Raw genomic sequence first — 17,617 nt, forward strand, 5'->3', positions numbered from 1 at the left:
TTTGTCTTAAGATTTTGGTTTTGTTTTAGGATTTATTACTGTGAAATCACGTTTGGTGTTAAGTATTTTCAGGAACAGGTTCCAAACGCAGAAGATGCGAAATTTTCTTTTTGTTTTAGGTGCTTCAGATCGATCGATCCTCCTTACAGATCGGTCGATCCCGTTGGTTTGCTGCGGGTATTTTCAAGTTCAATAATGTTTCAAATTAGTCGATCCCATTCCGAGACTGATCGATCCCCACCCTTGCCAACACAACTCCGACACCAACTGTGAAATCACCGGTTTTTGTTTCTTTTCCTTTCTTTTTCATTTTCATGTTTTCTTATTTTCTTTGTCGGAGATGCTTTTTCCTTGGTTTTGCTTTCACACCGAGACAGTGTGAAGTAAGTCCGGGGGATGGATGTCTCCAAGTCACTGATATCGTTTTCTATGGTTGTTTTCTTTGAATTATTCTTTTCTTTGAGTCTTTTTATTCTAAAAAAAAATTTGGGAAACTATGATCATTTCTAGGAGTCTTTGCCTTGAACTAACACTCTTATGATTGCTTTAGTACTTTTGATTTGGAATGAAGCTTGGAATGAACATGAGCAGGCTCAACACGCCCCAAAAGACACTCGCCAAGGAGGACAATAAGTTGAACCAGAAGTTGTCTCTAGCTTTGATAAGACTTAACCGGATTAAACTTCTTACCTTGGGGCTTGGTATACATCGGACAAGACTCCTCCCTTCAAGCCTCACGAGACATGCATCTCCTCGCAAAGTATGCTTCCCCTCACTCTTCCCTTCAGTACTCAGTAAAAAAAAGGGAAGAAAGGAATAAAAGGATATAGGTAATAAAAGAAGTGAACCAAGGGATGTGCGTAAACCCGTGCATCTTTCGGAATTCATGGAAACCTGTCCCAAAAGAAAAAGAGCAGAGGATTGATAAAATAAAATAAAATGATACCCTAGAAAATTAGGGAGAAATCAATCCTTTGGAAGTGAGAAAAGAGAGAGGAAAGGGACTATATGAAGGAGGTCTTGGGCAATAAGAGGTTGAAGGAGTCGAAAGGTTCAATGATCGATACTCCCATGGTAAGACCGCACCCTTTTATTAATCTGATGTAGAGAGACAATGATGGGGAGAGTGAAGGTTCTTTAAGGTTGTGGAGTTCAGAGTAAGGAGTGTTGATCCTAATCATGGGGAGAGTACAAAAAGTAGTTCTTAATTTGATTTGATGAAGAGTGCAAAGAAGAGGTTCCCAAGAATATGTGAGTTTCCACTTTCAAACATTTTCTATGTTCTTGAGTTTTTGTATGTTCTTGCTTGAGGACAAGCAAAGATTCAAGTCCGGGGGAATTGATGTGTCTGTATTTTATAGGTTTTAACCATAGGTTTTAGGTTTGTTTTGAGTCTTTTATTGAGTCAAAGCGTGCTTTTAGAGTCTTTTTAGTCTTTTATGAGTTTGTACAGGTTCTAGGTTGCTTTTGAAGAAAACTGAGTGTTTTGTTGATGAAAGCATAAATTTGGAGCTAAATTGGTTGAAGACCGATCGGACAAGCTAGCAGATGGAGCAAACACAGAAAAAGCATCCTGGATCGACTGATCCACATTAGGATCGACCGATCCCGAACCCGAAGCAACTTTTCTTTTTTCGTTTTAAACCGATTTTTAGGGTTTTATTTTACTATTTAAGCACGAGGCTCAACCTCTAGAAAGCAAAACCTTTTTTCTACGCCGCTTTTGAGACTTGTAAACTTTGGGAGAATATCTCTAATCCTTCTTGACACCTTGGAGAAGATTTCTAAACCCTCTTTATTTCTTTTGCAATTTAATTATGTCTTCTTCATCTTTGATTTGTTGTTTCTGTTTCTCCGTGTCTCAGTAGTTTCTTTATTGGGTTTTGGGTTTCAAAGGGGTTTATTATTCTCTAACGATGGTGATCTAGATTTGGGGTTGATCTATTTTGTTTTTCATCTATTGTTGTTCTTAAAGCCTAAACTAGATTAGCTACCTAGTTTATGATCATAGGTTAAATTCATCGGGGCACCAAAAGTGTTGTTGAGTTGCTAGAAAAGAACATAGGTGAGCAAGGTGGACCTTAGCCAACGGAAGTTGAAGTTGAGGCACCTTGTGAACATATCAAACCTAAACTTTTATTGTTTGCTTGGTTTGCTAGATCCAAACGACGGTTTAGGGTTTAGTGAATACATTGCATAAATAGTTAACGCTGCAGAAGTAGGTTAGCTTTACAACCGTGATTTGAGTTCTAGAACGGTGGTTAACGCATCCCCATCTAATCATCCTAGTCCAACATAATATTCCCCATAGATTTCCTGCACCCAATATTTCCTTTATGGATTAAAAGCAACTAGTTTATTTTCCTTTTTTGATTTCTTACAATATTCACAAATTTCTTCTTTTGTCTTAGCTATATTTAATCTTCACAATTTCATAATGCATTGTTTGGTCTATGTGGATTCAATCCTAAAGTGTTACGAAGACACCACTAGATCGTGGTTGAGTGCACATTGGATTTTAATTGACCTGTTGATCACTTCCTCTTTAGATCAGAGATTACCAAATACTTAAAAGAGATTGTCTCACTACAGACTGAGAAAAAAAAAGAATTACGATCAGTTTTAATAAACTAACTAAACTGACCTCATGTAAGCTTTTTTACAACCAATTAGACCAACACCTTCTGCTACCTCTCTCTTTTTATGGTGAAAGCATCCACTTAACTATACAAGTCATGTCCTGTGACTATAACATAAGATGCTTAAGCAGACTTGTGACCATTTCTATATCAAGACGGGGAGTACAGAGAATGAATGAACTCTAATTCAAAAGACTACAAGCATTAGCAACAACAATAACACCAAACATATTGGGAAAAAAAACTGTATCATTTATATAAAGGCATTTTCAATGTAACAAGTATAAATCATTTGTCTGTTAGCATTAAACAACAAGATTCAGAATTTGGGTTGGATAAACACGATTCAGCAATCACAACATATATAACAACATCCAAAGACATTCAAAAACAAAAAATATCCCCGATTTCTTTCTAATCAAACCATAAACAAAAAGCAGTTCCACAAGACACGAACAAGATACAAAGCAAAAAAGAGGAATTCAATCTTAAGACAATCCTTAAATACAACTTTGCAAATGTTCACTGGCTCAGTTAAAAGTTAGGAAAACTCATCCATATGATCAAATCAAAGAGGGGTTTTGTCGACAATGCTTAATGTTTTCAGGTACAAAACAGTAAACAGAGAAACCACAAACAATACTTATGTACTTATAGATGAACTCAGCCTAATCCCAAAGTTGCTACCTTTTCAATCTTAAAGGCCAAATTCTTTGGACAATACAAACTGAATTATTCAGGAATAAGAGACGATTGACTAAATTAATCTCTTTAAATATGAAAATTCTGGAGAATTTAACTTCACAAAAATTCTGAATTAGTGAATAACAACACCAGATTCGTTTGAAACACACATAAAAAAAAAAGGAACCTTTACTAGAATTCTCCAACACCAGCTCTGCAAAAAGGGGAATTCAATCTTAAGACAATCCTTGTCGGAGAGCTATCGCGATCGGAGCATTCGAGAAATACAGGGAGAGAGAGAGAGATGAGACAGAAGCGAACAAAAGAAGGAGAGAGGAAGAAGAGAAAAAAAATCACCAACTAGTATTGACCACGTCGACGCCTCTTAAAGATTCTTAAACCTCTTAAGCAAAAAAACCGGAACCGAAAATCTGAACCGGAACCGAACCGAAATATTGGACCCAAATCCGAACCCAGAATCTTAGATTTATTCTATTGGGTCTTAAACTCTTGTACCCGAAAACCCGAACCCGAACCGAACCCGAATCCACAAATACCTGAAATAAAAATAGATATTAATAATTTAGGACTCGAATACCCAATTGTTTACCCGAGATTTCAAAAATTTTCCAAAAAATTCACGTATTTATCCCAAAACCCAAGAATTTACCCGAAAAGTTTTGAGTATTCGGGTAAATTTCCGGTTTTTATGTATCCGAAAATAATCGGATTTTTAGCGGTTCTGAAAATCCATATCCGATCTGACCCGAACCCAAAAAGATCCAAACCGAAACCGAACCGAATTTTTGCATTTACCCGAATGGATCCTAAAATCTTCTACCAGAAAACCCGAACCCGACCTAAGTACCCGAATGCCAAGGGCTACCTCTTACCAATATTATGATTTTTGATTTAATTTTAATCTGACAAAATCTAAGAATTAAGAATTTGACCTAAGAGATCCGATAAAGATGGTCTTAGACCATCTACAACGGCAGCAACGCTCGTTCGTTTCTACAAATAATATCTTTTAATACTATTATATATTTAAATAAAAAATTATAAAAAGAAAATTACCTTATTAGAAATGGACACATGTCCTTTCTGTCCAAAGAATTCGTTTCTTCCAGTCTCAAAAACCTATGGGTTGATCAAATTCACTAGAATATACTAATATACCAAATAAGCAAATTAAACGAAAAAATATGATTGGGTCATATAATCTATACTATTAAAAGGGAAGCATTTTTAATAAATAGACATAGATTAAGAGATTATTACGTAAAATACCATTTAAATTGGAACGAGGATAAGTATAATTCTTGGAGCCAAACAGATATCAATTAATAAGGAACTGTGGAGCCAAACAGATATTACGATTTGTTTAGCCAAAAAATCGGAGCCAAACAGATTTATATTTAAGAGATTATGAACAAATAAAAATCGGAAACCAAAAATATGGTAATAAGATATTTGTTTGTATATGCCATTAAATCTAAACAAATCGACCCAAATAATTAGGTACTAAAGCAAATATCATCTACTCACGTCATATAGCCAAAAAATCGGAAAGCTAACATAATCTACACGATTTCCAAATAATATAGTTTACAAAATCTTTGCAACTTACCAAATCTTGATATACGATATGATTAACTGTTAAAAACTAGGATATATTTTTAAAAAGTTCCCTACTAATATAAATAAGAGAGACATAATGAAGGTTTAAATCATCTCTACTACTACAAACCATATACAGTTCCAAAATAACAAAAATGGCTGCAAACAATGATTTCGCAAGTCTTACTAATATCGAGCCTTTTAAGACCATTTGGAAGATACAAGTCAAGATTGTACTTTGTTGGAGCCAGTATACGACTTTCTGAGGAGGAACATTGGAAATGATATTCGTTAATGTTGATGTGAGTGTATTTCAATTATATTATAGATTATATTTGTTTACCTTTACAATATATTTTAATATGTGTTTTAATATAGATCTGTTTTCCTGATCTTTAAACAGGGAACTCTAATCCAAGCAACTATAAAAAATACTTGGTTAACAAGTTTTTCAGAATGGTTGCCACTGGAGAGTGGAAAGTTAACGAGAATTTTCAGCCTAAGCTATGGGAAAAAATTGACTACTTACATTTAAGATGTCCCTAACAAACACCAAAGTCATTAATCATTGTGCGGCAGTATCAGATGATTGGTATTTGGATCTGAAAAGCTTTGAATGCATCGCTAACATAGAATTCCAGAACCTGATCAAATCTATCTATATAAAAAGAATATACACCCGATAAGAATTCCAGAACCTGATCAAATTAGAAAAGTAAAAAAAAAGTGTAATTAGCTTACCCTGGAATAGAATAACACACATGAGTGTTGTAGTCACTTGATTCTGTAAATTCTTCTGTAAATTCTTGATGAACTTGGATGTTGTTTGATGGTTCTATTGGAACTGATGATGACCTTGTGGTCGAGGATGATTAAAGAAATTGCCGATAAATATTCTACTTTTTGTTACTGTTTTGGTCGGAGAGTTGGATTGTATTAGAAAAGGTAAAGTTTTGTTGTCCTCTCGAGTTAAAATTATTGGGCTTGGCCAGGGAATTTGGTAATTGGTCTTTTACTTGGTTAAACATATATGTTAGGCCGTAAGTGTAAAGGTTCAGTTAATTTAATTCAAGAAAATAAATAAGCTGAATAATCCAAACTATAAACATTATCTCTCCAAAATGTAATTAACAACTCCAATCCAATTGGTGACCACAGTTTAGGAAAACAACGAGGAGAAATATCATATTCTTCTTTTTTCTACAATTTTTTTACCATTTGAAAGTAATATTTTTTCCTCTACATTCTTCAAAAAATAATGAATAATAGAACAAAAATGTTCCTCTCCAAAATTGATGAGGAACAAATGAAACAAAAAAAGAACAAATATTAAAATTCGTTTTATATTTTAAAATAAATAAAAAATATGTTTATTTATAATATTTAAATTTTGTAATAAAATAATTTTCATATTTTCACAATGTAATAACAGAAAAAAATATTTTTGATATGAATTTCATGTTAAACTAATCTTAAGGCTTTATTTGAAATCTGTATGAAAAATAAAACAAATTTAAAAGACTCATGTTTATATTATAAATAAAAATTAAAAATATTTTAAATTACTCTTAAAATTTTATTGTAGGTTAAAATTAATTATTAATATTTAATATGACATATCTAAAATTTAACTCCAGAACCTTAATTTTGAAATCAAATGTAAAATTTATTATGCATATATACATTAAAATTAGTATTAGTATTATCATTAAAATTTGATTTATTTAATATTTAATATATTTAAAAATATATTTTTATTGTTTGATTACAATTTCCTATTTTGTTTATTCTCAGCAGATTTTCTTTTCATTCCTCAAAAACTGTTTATTCTGTTTCGCATTGTTTTTTTTATTCCTTTTCTTTTTATTTCTTCTAATGGTTACCAATATATATGTTTTACTACTATCCTATAAAAGTACTTTCAAAAAAATCCCTTCAACAAAACCCCAAAAAAAAAATCCATTTCTATTAACAACAATATAACTATATCTTACAATAAATCAAATATCACTTATGAAAAATTCGTGCACGTACATACGGGTCACGTTAAGCATCCATAGCTACAAAATTTTTTATGAGGGCCTTTGTAAGTAAAGAGACTAACATATTCCACAATCCAAAGTTTGAAAAATGAGTGATAATGTCTGGTCATAGAAAAGCTCTTACGAATATCCTCTTAGTCTGGAGTCTGTGTGTCATAAGAAACAAATTAATAAAAACAAATGGGTCTTACGGAACAAAATAACAACTAAAATAGCAAAAAAGAATCGAAATTTTGAACTAATAATTTTTAAGCAAACAAGTGGAGCACTAGAAAATTTTCAAAAGACCAGATTTGGAAAAGTGAAAAAGACAGCTAACTTTGCCACAAATACTAATATTATTGCTCCATTGCAAACTAAAGTTTTATAAGATCTAGATCGTGATAAAATAAAGAAATAAAAACTCAGATCGATTTGGTTGTGTCTGATTGCTCGTTCTAAAATTATGTGTATGTAAGTCAGATTTGAATTACAAAACAGCATAAAATAAATGTACTACCATGAATTTAATGACTTGTGACGCATGAAATAGAAGACAAGCTATAACAAACCAATTATTGTTAGGCTCAAGCATATTAGACTTCAAATTTACCGAAGAAAATAGAAGACTTCAAATCTATAACCCTTCAAGATAGTTTCCATCTAACCTATGAACTAAGATCAAACACTATGAACCATAATTACTAACTTAACTCCATGTGTATGTTGTCATCTAAAACTTGTCCTTATTCACTCCAAAACATGGATCCGACAAGCTATTTCTGTACATCATATATATATATATATATAGAATATCAGTGGATTAAAAGACAAAAACCGCAAAAGACAAGTTACTAATCTTTTTAAGTGATTAATTAAAGAAGATAAGTTTAGGAGTAGGAGAAATGAATCAACCGATGGTCCAAATAGGAGAGGCCCGATGAGGTTGGAGGGAGATGCAACCGAGTTGAGTTTCCAAATTTTAGATTTCAGAAGTCCTAAGGCCTTTTGTCGGAGATAAATAAGTAACTAAACTTTTGAAGACAATTCAGAAAACACATTTGTCGATGTTAGTTTTCCGTTTGTTTGTCCACGTCCACGGCGAGTAAAAAAGCGCCAAGGGAAGATGCATTTGTGTTACGTAATAAATCCCATTCTTCTCGGCTTCCAAATATTGAGGCCCTTAGAGTTTTAAAATTTGGGCCTTGTTACTTCAGAAGAATGGAGATAGATAGAGCTCAGTAAATTGATAAGGCCGACGATGACTAATTTATTCATCCATATCATTGCTACGCGTATATATAATTGGTGGAAATTGTTTTATGAGAGTTTTCTTCTGTGTGTGGTTCAGAAGAAAACTAGTGAGAGAGAATAAAAACAATGAGGCTAAGCTAATTAATGGGTATAATTAAGTAGAGTAGCATGGTTGCATGCGGCAAGGCTACTAGTATAGGTCTATTATAATAACTGTTTCAGATATCAAAATGGAAAATCTCTTATTTCCTATTTTCATCATAGCTACAGGTAAAATACATTAATATAAGTTACTGCAACTCTTATTAATCATATAAATTTCTATAACGTCACGTTTTTATAATTTCAGTTATATAATTAGGATTAATATGAATTTTTATTTTGTGTTTTTCTAATAGTGTTTCGATTTTAGGTAGGATAATGTTTTAGGTGTTTTTAGGGATTATGGATTTTCAAGGTTTTTTATAAATTAATTTACTTATGTTTATCCAAGCATGTAAGGTAAGTGATATTAATAGTTTGTCTATTTATATTTACTAGTTTCTGTATATATTAAGATATCTCAACGACTCTAGGAAAAATTGGTTTATTTATTCATAGATTTGAATTCGACATAAGTATTATGTCATATACATTTATTATCTAAGAAAAGTTGGTTTATATATATATATATATATATATATATATAACATATACATAATACATTTCAACTGTAAAATTTTGAATTCGACGTATTATTTTACATATCTTAGACTAAATTATTCCCAAAATATCGATATGTTATTTTTTGTACTATTTTACATATCTAAGATATCTTGTACTATTTTATTTTTTTGCTCAATATATATATATATATATATATATTGTACTATTTGGCAAGATAGTGTATAATATACACACACATAACCTAGCTCCTACTAGTCTTCTATTCCTAGCTTCAGTAGAAGCAGAAAGATACAAAATTTCGAGTTAAGAACAAAAATATATTTACTCACAATGATAACAACAACTCGGTGTTTTCAAATTTCAACTATAACTCAAAGATACTTATATATAAAAAAAAATTGGTAAAAATATTTGAAACTGCAAGTTAAGAGATCATGTCCCCACGTGACTATATAATACTTCTACAACTAGTTTCCAGCAAGATATCTTCGTAATTAATGAAGTATATAGAGACATAAACATAGAGATATATAAGAGATCATGAGTGATAAATAAAATGAACAAATAAAATGAATAAAGAAGGGTTAAGAGCATGCATGTAATGTAAACAGAAATACAAATGCAAATTGAGAAAACAAATATTAAGGCAGTAACTTTAAACATTCTTCTGCTTCTTGGAGTGCACGACGGTCCAGTATGTTTTGAATCGATGGCAGTGTAGATTGATTGCTATTTAACAGTTAGCTGCAACATTTTTAGTGTAGTTCTGAGCCTATCTGTCTTAGACACACTAGGCATATATCATTCCTACTTCTATACATACATATTGCCTATATCTACGTATTTTATCTATACGTATAAGCATATTTGTGTATGTATTTAGATTTACATGTAGAGATGTGGTGGATAACGGACGTAGAATCCCGAGATAAATCGGAAGAAAGGTACGGGACGAAAACGTTTTTGCTTGACGGATCTGTCTCTACGTGTGTGGTGTTGGCTTTTAGCGGCGATACGAAAGATTTGTTATTAGTTAAAGTTGTCTTCACATTGCTTTCTCTCTCTCTTTTTCTTTGTCTTAACCGTGACTTGTTCACATCTTTCGTTCGTGCTTCAAGTTTTTTTTTCTAGCTTTCTATTTTCTTTTCTTTCTTTTCTATTTTATGATCACTGAAGGATACAGTTTAGATACAGAACTTATTCTCAAAATCTAAATCTTGATTATACAAAATGAATAGAAGAAAAACATATAATTGCTGTTACCGGATAAATCATGAGGAATTGATGAGGATAATTTTATGATAAAAGATTATGAAGTATTCAAATTTTGAGGGATAACGATTCAACCATATTACATCTTTAATTTATGTAGATGTGTATATTTCTAATGATTCATTATGGTAATCATATGTCGAAATCATAACTAATCTCATATGGCCAGTAAAAAACTAAGTCTATTTTTTCCAAAGAAAACTACAACAACAACCAACATAAACTCGCATTAAACTGACGCATGCTATTTACTGTAAATGTTTACTGTAATGGATACTTTTATTGAGTACAATCGAGTAGCTATATACACATAGAGAGAATTCTAAACTATTCTATACTACATAATTATATGATATTATTTACATATTTAGAAGATATGATTGATCCTGAATATGTGATCGAATAAATCATTTATCATGATTGATCCTTAATACGCCCCCTCAAGATGGAGGGACTTGGTGTAACTCCAATCTTGCTGGACATATGAAGGAATGGTGCACGAGACAAAGGTTTGGTTAATGCATCCGCCAATTGGTCCTTGGTAGAGACATAGACAACACGAAGAGCTCCAGCCTGAACCTGACTGCGAATGAAGTGGTAGTCCAAAGCAATGTGTTTCATCCTTGAGTGAAAAACCGGATTTGCACAAAGATATGTGACGCCCATATTATCACAGTATATTGTTGGGACAGTAGGTAAAGCAATGCCAAGTTCTTGAAGTAATGAACATATCCATGTGAGCTCCGACGAGGTGTTTGCGACTAAACGATACTCCGCCTCTGTTGAAGAACGTGCCACACCCTTCTGCTTTTTAGATGACCATGATATAGGATTGTGACCAAAGTAGATGACATATGCATTAGTGGAGACATAGTCACCGGAATCTCCTGCCCAATCAGAGTCTGAATACGCATGAAGTGTGTTAGGATTTTTGCGTTTGAGAAAAATACCATGTGAGTACGTGCCCCGTAGATACCGTAAGACCCGTTCAACTGCCTGCCAATGAGTGGATGTAGGAGCATGCATAAACTGTGACAATCGATTGACGGCAAAGGAAATATCAGGACGAGTAAATGCCAAATATTGTAGACTGCCAACCGTGCTTCGATATTCAGTGGGATCAGAGAGACGAGTGCCGGAGTGACGAGTGAGTTTTGGTGTTGTCGCCATTGGTGTAGTGACCGGTTTTGCCTGTAACATGTTGGTTCGTCCTAGAAGATCGAGTATATATTTGCATTGATTGAGATGAAGACCTGTGGCCGTACGTGTAGCTTCAATTCCCAGAAAATAAGACAACTCCTCATGAGCTTTCACCGAAAATCTGTTGCCCAACGCATCAAGAGTGCGAGTGAGAAGAGCATTGTCATTACCTGTGACAATAATATCGTCCACATATACCAACACGTAGACAATTGATCGGCCTTGACGCAAGATAAACAGTGATGTGTCTGCAATGGAGTTAGAAAAACCAGTGGCAAGAAGATATGTCCGCAACTCAGTGTACCACGCTCGTGGTGCTAGCTTGAGCCCATAAATGGCTTTCCATAGTTTACAAACATAATGAGCTCTATCTTGATCAATAAAACCAGGAGGTTGAGACATATATACTTCATCAGTCAGCGTACCTTGTAAGAAAGCATTGTTGACATCCAGTTGACGAATCGGCCAGTAACAATCAATAGCAACGTTAAGCACAACCCTGATCGTTGTTGATTTTATAACAGGACTAAAGGTCTCTGCATGATCGATTCCAGGCTGTTGATTGTATCCCTTAGCCACTAATCGAGCTTTGTATCGGTTGATTGATCCATCCGCATTGAACTTAGTTGTGAAAATCCAACGACAACCAACAATGGTTACATTTTTCAGAGTTGGAGGAACAAGATCCCAAGTATGCTCACGAAGTTGGGCGTTGATTTCAGCAGTGCACGCACCCCGCCACCGGTTATCTTTGAGTGCTTGAATAGCCGTACGAGGTTCGGATGGAGGAGACGAGGCAAGAGTCGTGGTGAGCAAATATCGCTTGTTTGGTTTGGCAATACCATCCTTTGCTCGGGTTGATATTGGATGAGTGTTGGCCGGATTTTGGTGGAGGCACGGGATTCAGCAGCAGTGGAGGCACTGGATTCACCGGCGATTGTTGAACAGAGGAGGAGGTCGAAGATGAAGTAGAATCCCCCGATCGAGAGAGCGAACTATTTGTGTTTGGGCTTAGGTTTTCTTGTTGGGTATTATTTTCTGTTTGGGCCTGGTGAGGGTTATTGGGATGTTGAACTGTTTTATGAGGAGGTTTGTTGGACTGGGCCGTGGGTTGTGGCCCATTTTGAGTAGGAGCAGTGGGCTCAGAGGAAGAGGAGGAAGATGATGAGGAAGAAGATAAGGATTCACGAGAACTTACCTGAGAGGAGGTCGAGGGTGAAGATCCTTCGTCGCTAGAGGCGACAGGGTTAGTAGAGGGAGATGAAAGTACCAGCGAGAGTGGAGTAGCAAAAGACGGCGGTGGATTGGACGGTGAGGTAGGGTGATGGACCACGCTCGGGGGGAATGAATGTATGAGTGGAGATGCAGAATCCAACGACGGTGACAGATTCGATGACGGTGACAAATTCGATGATGCTTTGAACGGGAACATGTCGTGATATGTAGATCCGACCGATAGCAATATCTAGGCAATAATAAGCACTCTGTGTTTGTGAGTTTCCAAGAAAAGCACAGCGTTTGGACCTGACGTCGAGCTTATGTGAAGCATATGGACGCAACCAAGGGAAGCAGGCACAACCAAAGACTCGCAGTTTTTTGATAATTTGGCGTGGTGTTGAACAAGCATTGATACGGAGATTGATTGTTCAGAACTGGCGTCGGTAAGCGATTAATGAGATATACTGCTGTTGCGAAGGCGTAGGACCAATATTGGGTAGGCATTGAAGCGGTAGATAGTAGTGTGAGACCAGTCTCAACAATGTGACGATGCTTACTCTCCGAAATTCCGTTGTTCTCCGGCGTGTGAGGTGACGTCGTATAATGCGTAATTCCATGAGAGGATAAGTAACTTCGTAAGGCAATGTATTCGCCGCCATTATCAGAGTACAAACTTTTTATCTTCTCACCAAAATAATTCTCAACAAGCGGATGGAAGGCTTTGAAGATTGTATGAACATCAGATTTCTTCCGTAAAGGATAGAACCAGGTATACCGTGTGAAATGATCTATAAATATGAGATAATATTTGTAGTTGTCTATGGAGTGAATAGGTGAGGTCCAAACATCCGTGAAGAGGTATTGTAGTGGTTTTGTGGAAGAAATAGAGGATGAAGCAAAAGGCAACTTGTGGGTTTTATTAAGCAAACATTCCGAACAAGAAGAAGCAAAAAGCGTTGACAAAGGTAAAGAGAAATTTGAAACAATGGTTTTCAAAACTGCCGAAGACGGATGGCCGAGACGAGCATGCCACGAGGAGAGAGTTGTCTTCAAACTGGAGGAAGCATACAAAGCCCGAACGTGAGATGATGGAAGGGGCCACTCATACAATTCATTCTTTGTCCTGCCTGGAGTAACAGGTCCCCCGTGCGAAGATCCCTCACCTGAAAGGAAGCCGGGAACAAGTGCACAGAGACTTACACAGAGATTAGATTTTTATGTATATTAGGAACACACAACACGTTTTGTAATGCAAATGATTTAGACGGAGAAGATAGAGTTGTGGAACCCATATGAGTGATTGGAATACCGGAGCCATCACCAATGAGCACTTCGTTACCTCCATTATATGGTTGATGGAGAGAGAGATTTTGCAGATCAGAGGTGATATGATGTGTGGCACCACTGTCTAGAAGCCATGGGTCGGATTTGTAGGAGGAACCAATAGCCAAATTAGCCCGAGGCTGCCATGGAGTGAACGGACTAGGTTGAGAAGATCCAGGAAAGGCAGAGTTACTCTGGAATTGAGGACAACGTTTGGCAGAGTGACCGTGAACACCACAAAGCTGACAGCGTCCTTGATAAGGACGGGAACCACGGTAATTTTTGTTGTAGGATTGTGTCCAATTCTGACCTGATGTGTTAATGTTGTTGTGATTGGTGTTGTTGTTGTTGTTGTTGTGGCGGTTCTTGTTGTTGTTGTATTGACCTTGGCGGTTGTAATTGTTGTTGGACCGATGAGTAGCCACATTCGCCGTGACAGGAAGGAGAGACGGCGTAGCAGCAGCAGCAGAGAGAAGCTTAGCTTCACGAGTGCGGAGACGTTCGTGAACGTATGTGATGGGAGGTGTAATGTCGCGACTTTCAATTTGATCAATGATGGGCTGATACACATCAGGAAGTCCATCAAGAATGAGTTCAATTTGTTCATCGTGGTCCATTGGCTTGCCCAGATTGGCAAGAGTGTCAAAGCGCGTAGTCATGCCTTGAATGTAGTCATCAATCATATTATCACCTTTCTTCCACGCCTTGAGCTGATCACGTAATTGTTGAACATCTCCCCGACTTGGTTTTCCGTATGTGGCCGCCAGAGTAGTCCATATCTCGGCAGAGGAGGAGGTTCGTGAGAGAAGAGGCTGAACAGCAAGTGATATGGAGCCGAGGAGAGCACTGTAAAGGAGGTTATCTTGTCGTTGCCACAAGATAAACGCTGGATTGGGAGTAACGACATCATTGGTGGTGGTGGTTGATGGTGGGATTTCCGTGGAGCCATCGAGATAGCCTACAAGACAGTAACCAGCGACGAAAGCACGAACCTGTAATTTCCACATCAGATAATTTGTGGAAAGCAGTTTAGTAACGTTAGCCATGTTGATAGTTAAAAGAGCGGAATTGTCGGTGGGAAGAGTATCTGTTGGTTAAGGTTGGACAAACATGACGATAAGGATGAAGAGAATGAACGAAAAACAAGAGAAGAAAGAAAGGAAAAAAAAAAATCGGAGATCGTATATGGCTCTTGATACCATGTAAATGTTTACTGTAATGGATACTCTTATTGAGTACAATCGAGTAGATATATATACACATAGAGAGAATTCTAGACTATTCTATACTACATAATTACATGATATTATATACATAATTAGAAAATATGGTTGATCCTGAATATGTGATGGAATAAATCATTTATCATGATTGATCCTTAATATTTACAACTCTAAATCAAACACAGTATCTATGATTTTTATAATAAAAAATCGTATTGACCTATACTAATTAAAGCATTTACTTATCGAAGCATCTCTAACATAGGAAAAACGGTAGATCGGGAATGTTAATTAGGTTCAAAGCTTATATATCTGGTCCAAACTAGCTCTTAAAGACCAGGGATCAAATTTAGATATTTAATCGCCAAAAACATTAATCATGTGTTTGGGTTAAAACATGTCAAGCTAGTCAAGGGTTAAAACATATCTAACAAAAAATTATGTTTTTATAGCTTAAATATTACTTTTAAACAGTATTTTCAGGGTCGGGCTAAGCCGGATAATGGCTTTTACAATATCGATAATTCACATGGATATGTATAACTACTCCAAATGTTTTCATATTTTTTTGTTAGATATATATGCTTTGATACAAAATTTCACCAACAAGAGGCTTTTGTGAGGTAGTCGAAAAATATAAATAAGATATAGACAATATTATAATATACAGCATATCTAGAACGTTTTATAATATAGATATATATGTATATTATACATTCATATCTTATATTGTAATCTTCACTCAAAGTCTCAAGCATTTCATCGACAACCTAAAAGTGTAATAGGTGCCTTGTTATACGGCGCTGCCGTGGAAACTATTCACAGCTCTTTCGTCCAATCTATATAATATCAATTAAAGTTACTTGGTCAACATACTTTTGAGTTGACATCACCCGGAGAGAATAAAATCATAAAACGATAACAATAATAAAAAAAAAAATCAGAAGTAGGATCGGCCGAAGCTACATAAGATAAATGTCCAATCAGGTCGGGCTACTGATAGACCGGTTTGGGCTAACTATATATAGCGAGACAAATATAAAAAGTTTGGAGGGCTGATTAATGTGATCCCTTCCATGTCAAACCACACATCTAATTTCATAACTTCATCTATCTAAATATGTTTTACTCTACAACGATAGAATTTAAATTATATAAAAAAAAGTTTGGTCCCATGACTCATAATTCATAAATCATCCGATCGAGATTGAATGGTTTTTACCCACATGATGACGTATTGACGTTACAGTATATATATCAGTGATATATAGTTATATACATGCATATACATGTAGACAATGATTCGTACCCAGCACACGTTGTTTGAAACTAAAAACTCATCTCTGTCGTTTCCATTGCATATTGTATAAGTGTACTTGCGTATGCTTGTACAATAGGCCAGTGCTCTTACGACTAAACAATGCTAGCTAACCCATGACATCAGAAAACAAATAAAAACATGTTATATCAATGCAGATCAAGTTAGTGATTCGGCCACCTCACCTATCGATCTCTGTATACATGTGTATGTATCTATGTGTAGTTATAAATTAAGGTCAGATTAAATATAAAGAAACAATAGATATACTCGAGGCCATTACCCCCTGACCACATATAATATGTCTCAACAAGAATTTCAAGAAATTATCACCATGTTTTTTTATCATCCAAAAGAAATATTTTCACTATATATATTTCTTCGAACGAGGTTCTTTGGTTATATATAAAGTTATATTTTTCTCTATGGTATCAATATAGTTGTATAATATTCGAGTGTAACAAAAAAATTAGCCGATTTTGGATAACAAATAAATGTGGCATGTAAAGAGGGCGTAATTGTTGGTCAGTGTTGGATGAACAAAATTTTCTTTTGTAACAAAAATCGAGTAGAGTAGCTTTTTAATAGGATTTTAAAAAAATAAAAAAGAAAAAAAGAAAAATCGAAGTAGTAGTTGATAGGAACTAGAGTGGAGCTGAAAATGCAAAAGGGAAGTTTAACTAGTTAGGGGAATTCAGCTTGCATCTAACGGTCTCCATCTGGATCTAGTTACTTCTTTCTTACACTTTATAACTTTATATGTAACAAAATGTCCTTTTAAATTTTGATTTTGAACAACCAACGCCAAAACCCATAAACCAAGTCTCTCCAATCCCCAATCCTCACACCTAGCTTCAGGCCAAAATAGCTGAGAGTTCTAGATGAGCTCAGATAAAGGCTGTTCCAATCTCACTACACATTGTATCATATATTATTATCAAGACAATCTCTCTCTCTCTCTCTCTCTCTCTCTCTCTCTCTCTCTCTCTCTCTCTGACCCATTTGTCCGGTTCCTCTGTCCTCTCGTTGTTCTCTAATATTATAATATATTGCAAAAGCTTTATTTTTAGCTTATAGTAATCACTTCCATTGTGTATCCATAAATGGAAACTTTGTTAAACGTTCACCTTTTAATTTATACCCAATAGTACACATCCATGATGGTCCCTCTCATCTTCT

Source organism: Camelina sativa, chromosome 16 (assembly GCF_030686135.1).
Source record: "Camelina sativa cultivar CO46 ecotype springtype chromosome 16, ASM3068613v1".
In the NCBI taxonomy this organism is placed as follows: domain Eukaryota; kingdom Viridiplantae; phylum Streptophyta; class Magnoliopsida; order Brassicales; family Brassicaceae; genus Camelina; species Camelina sativa.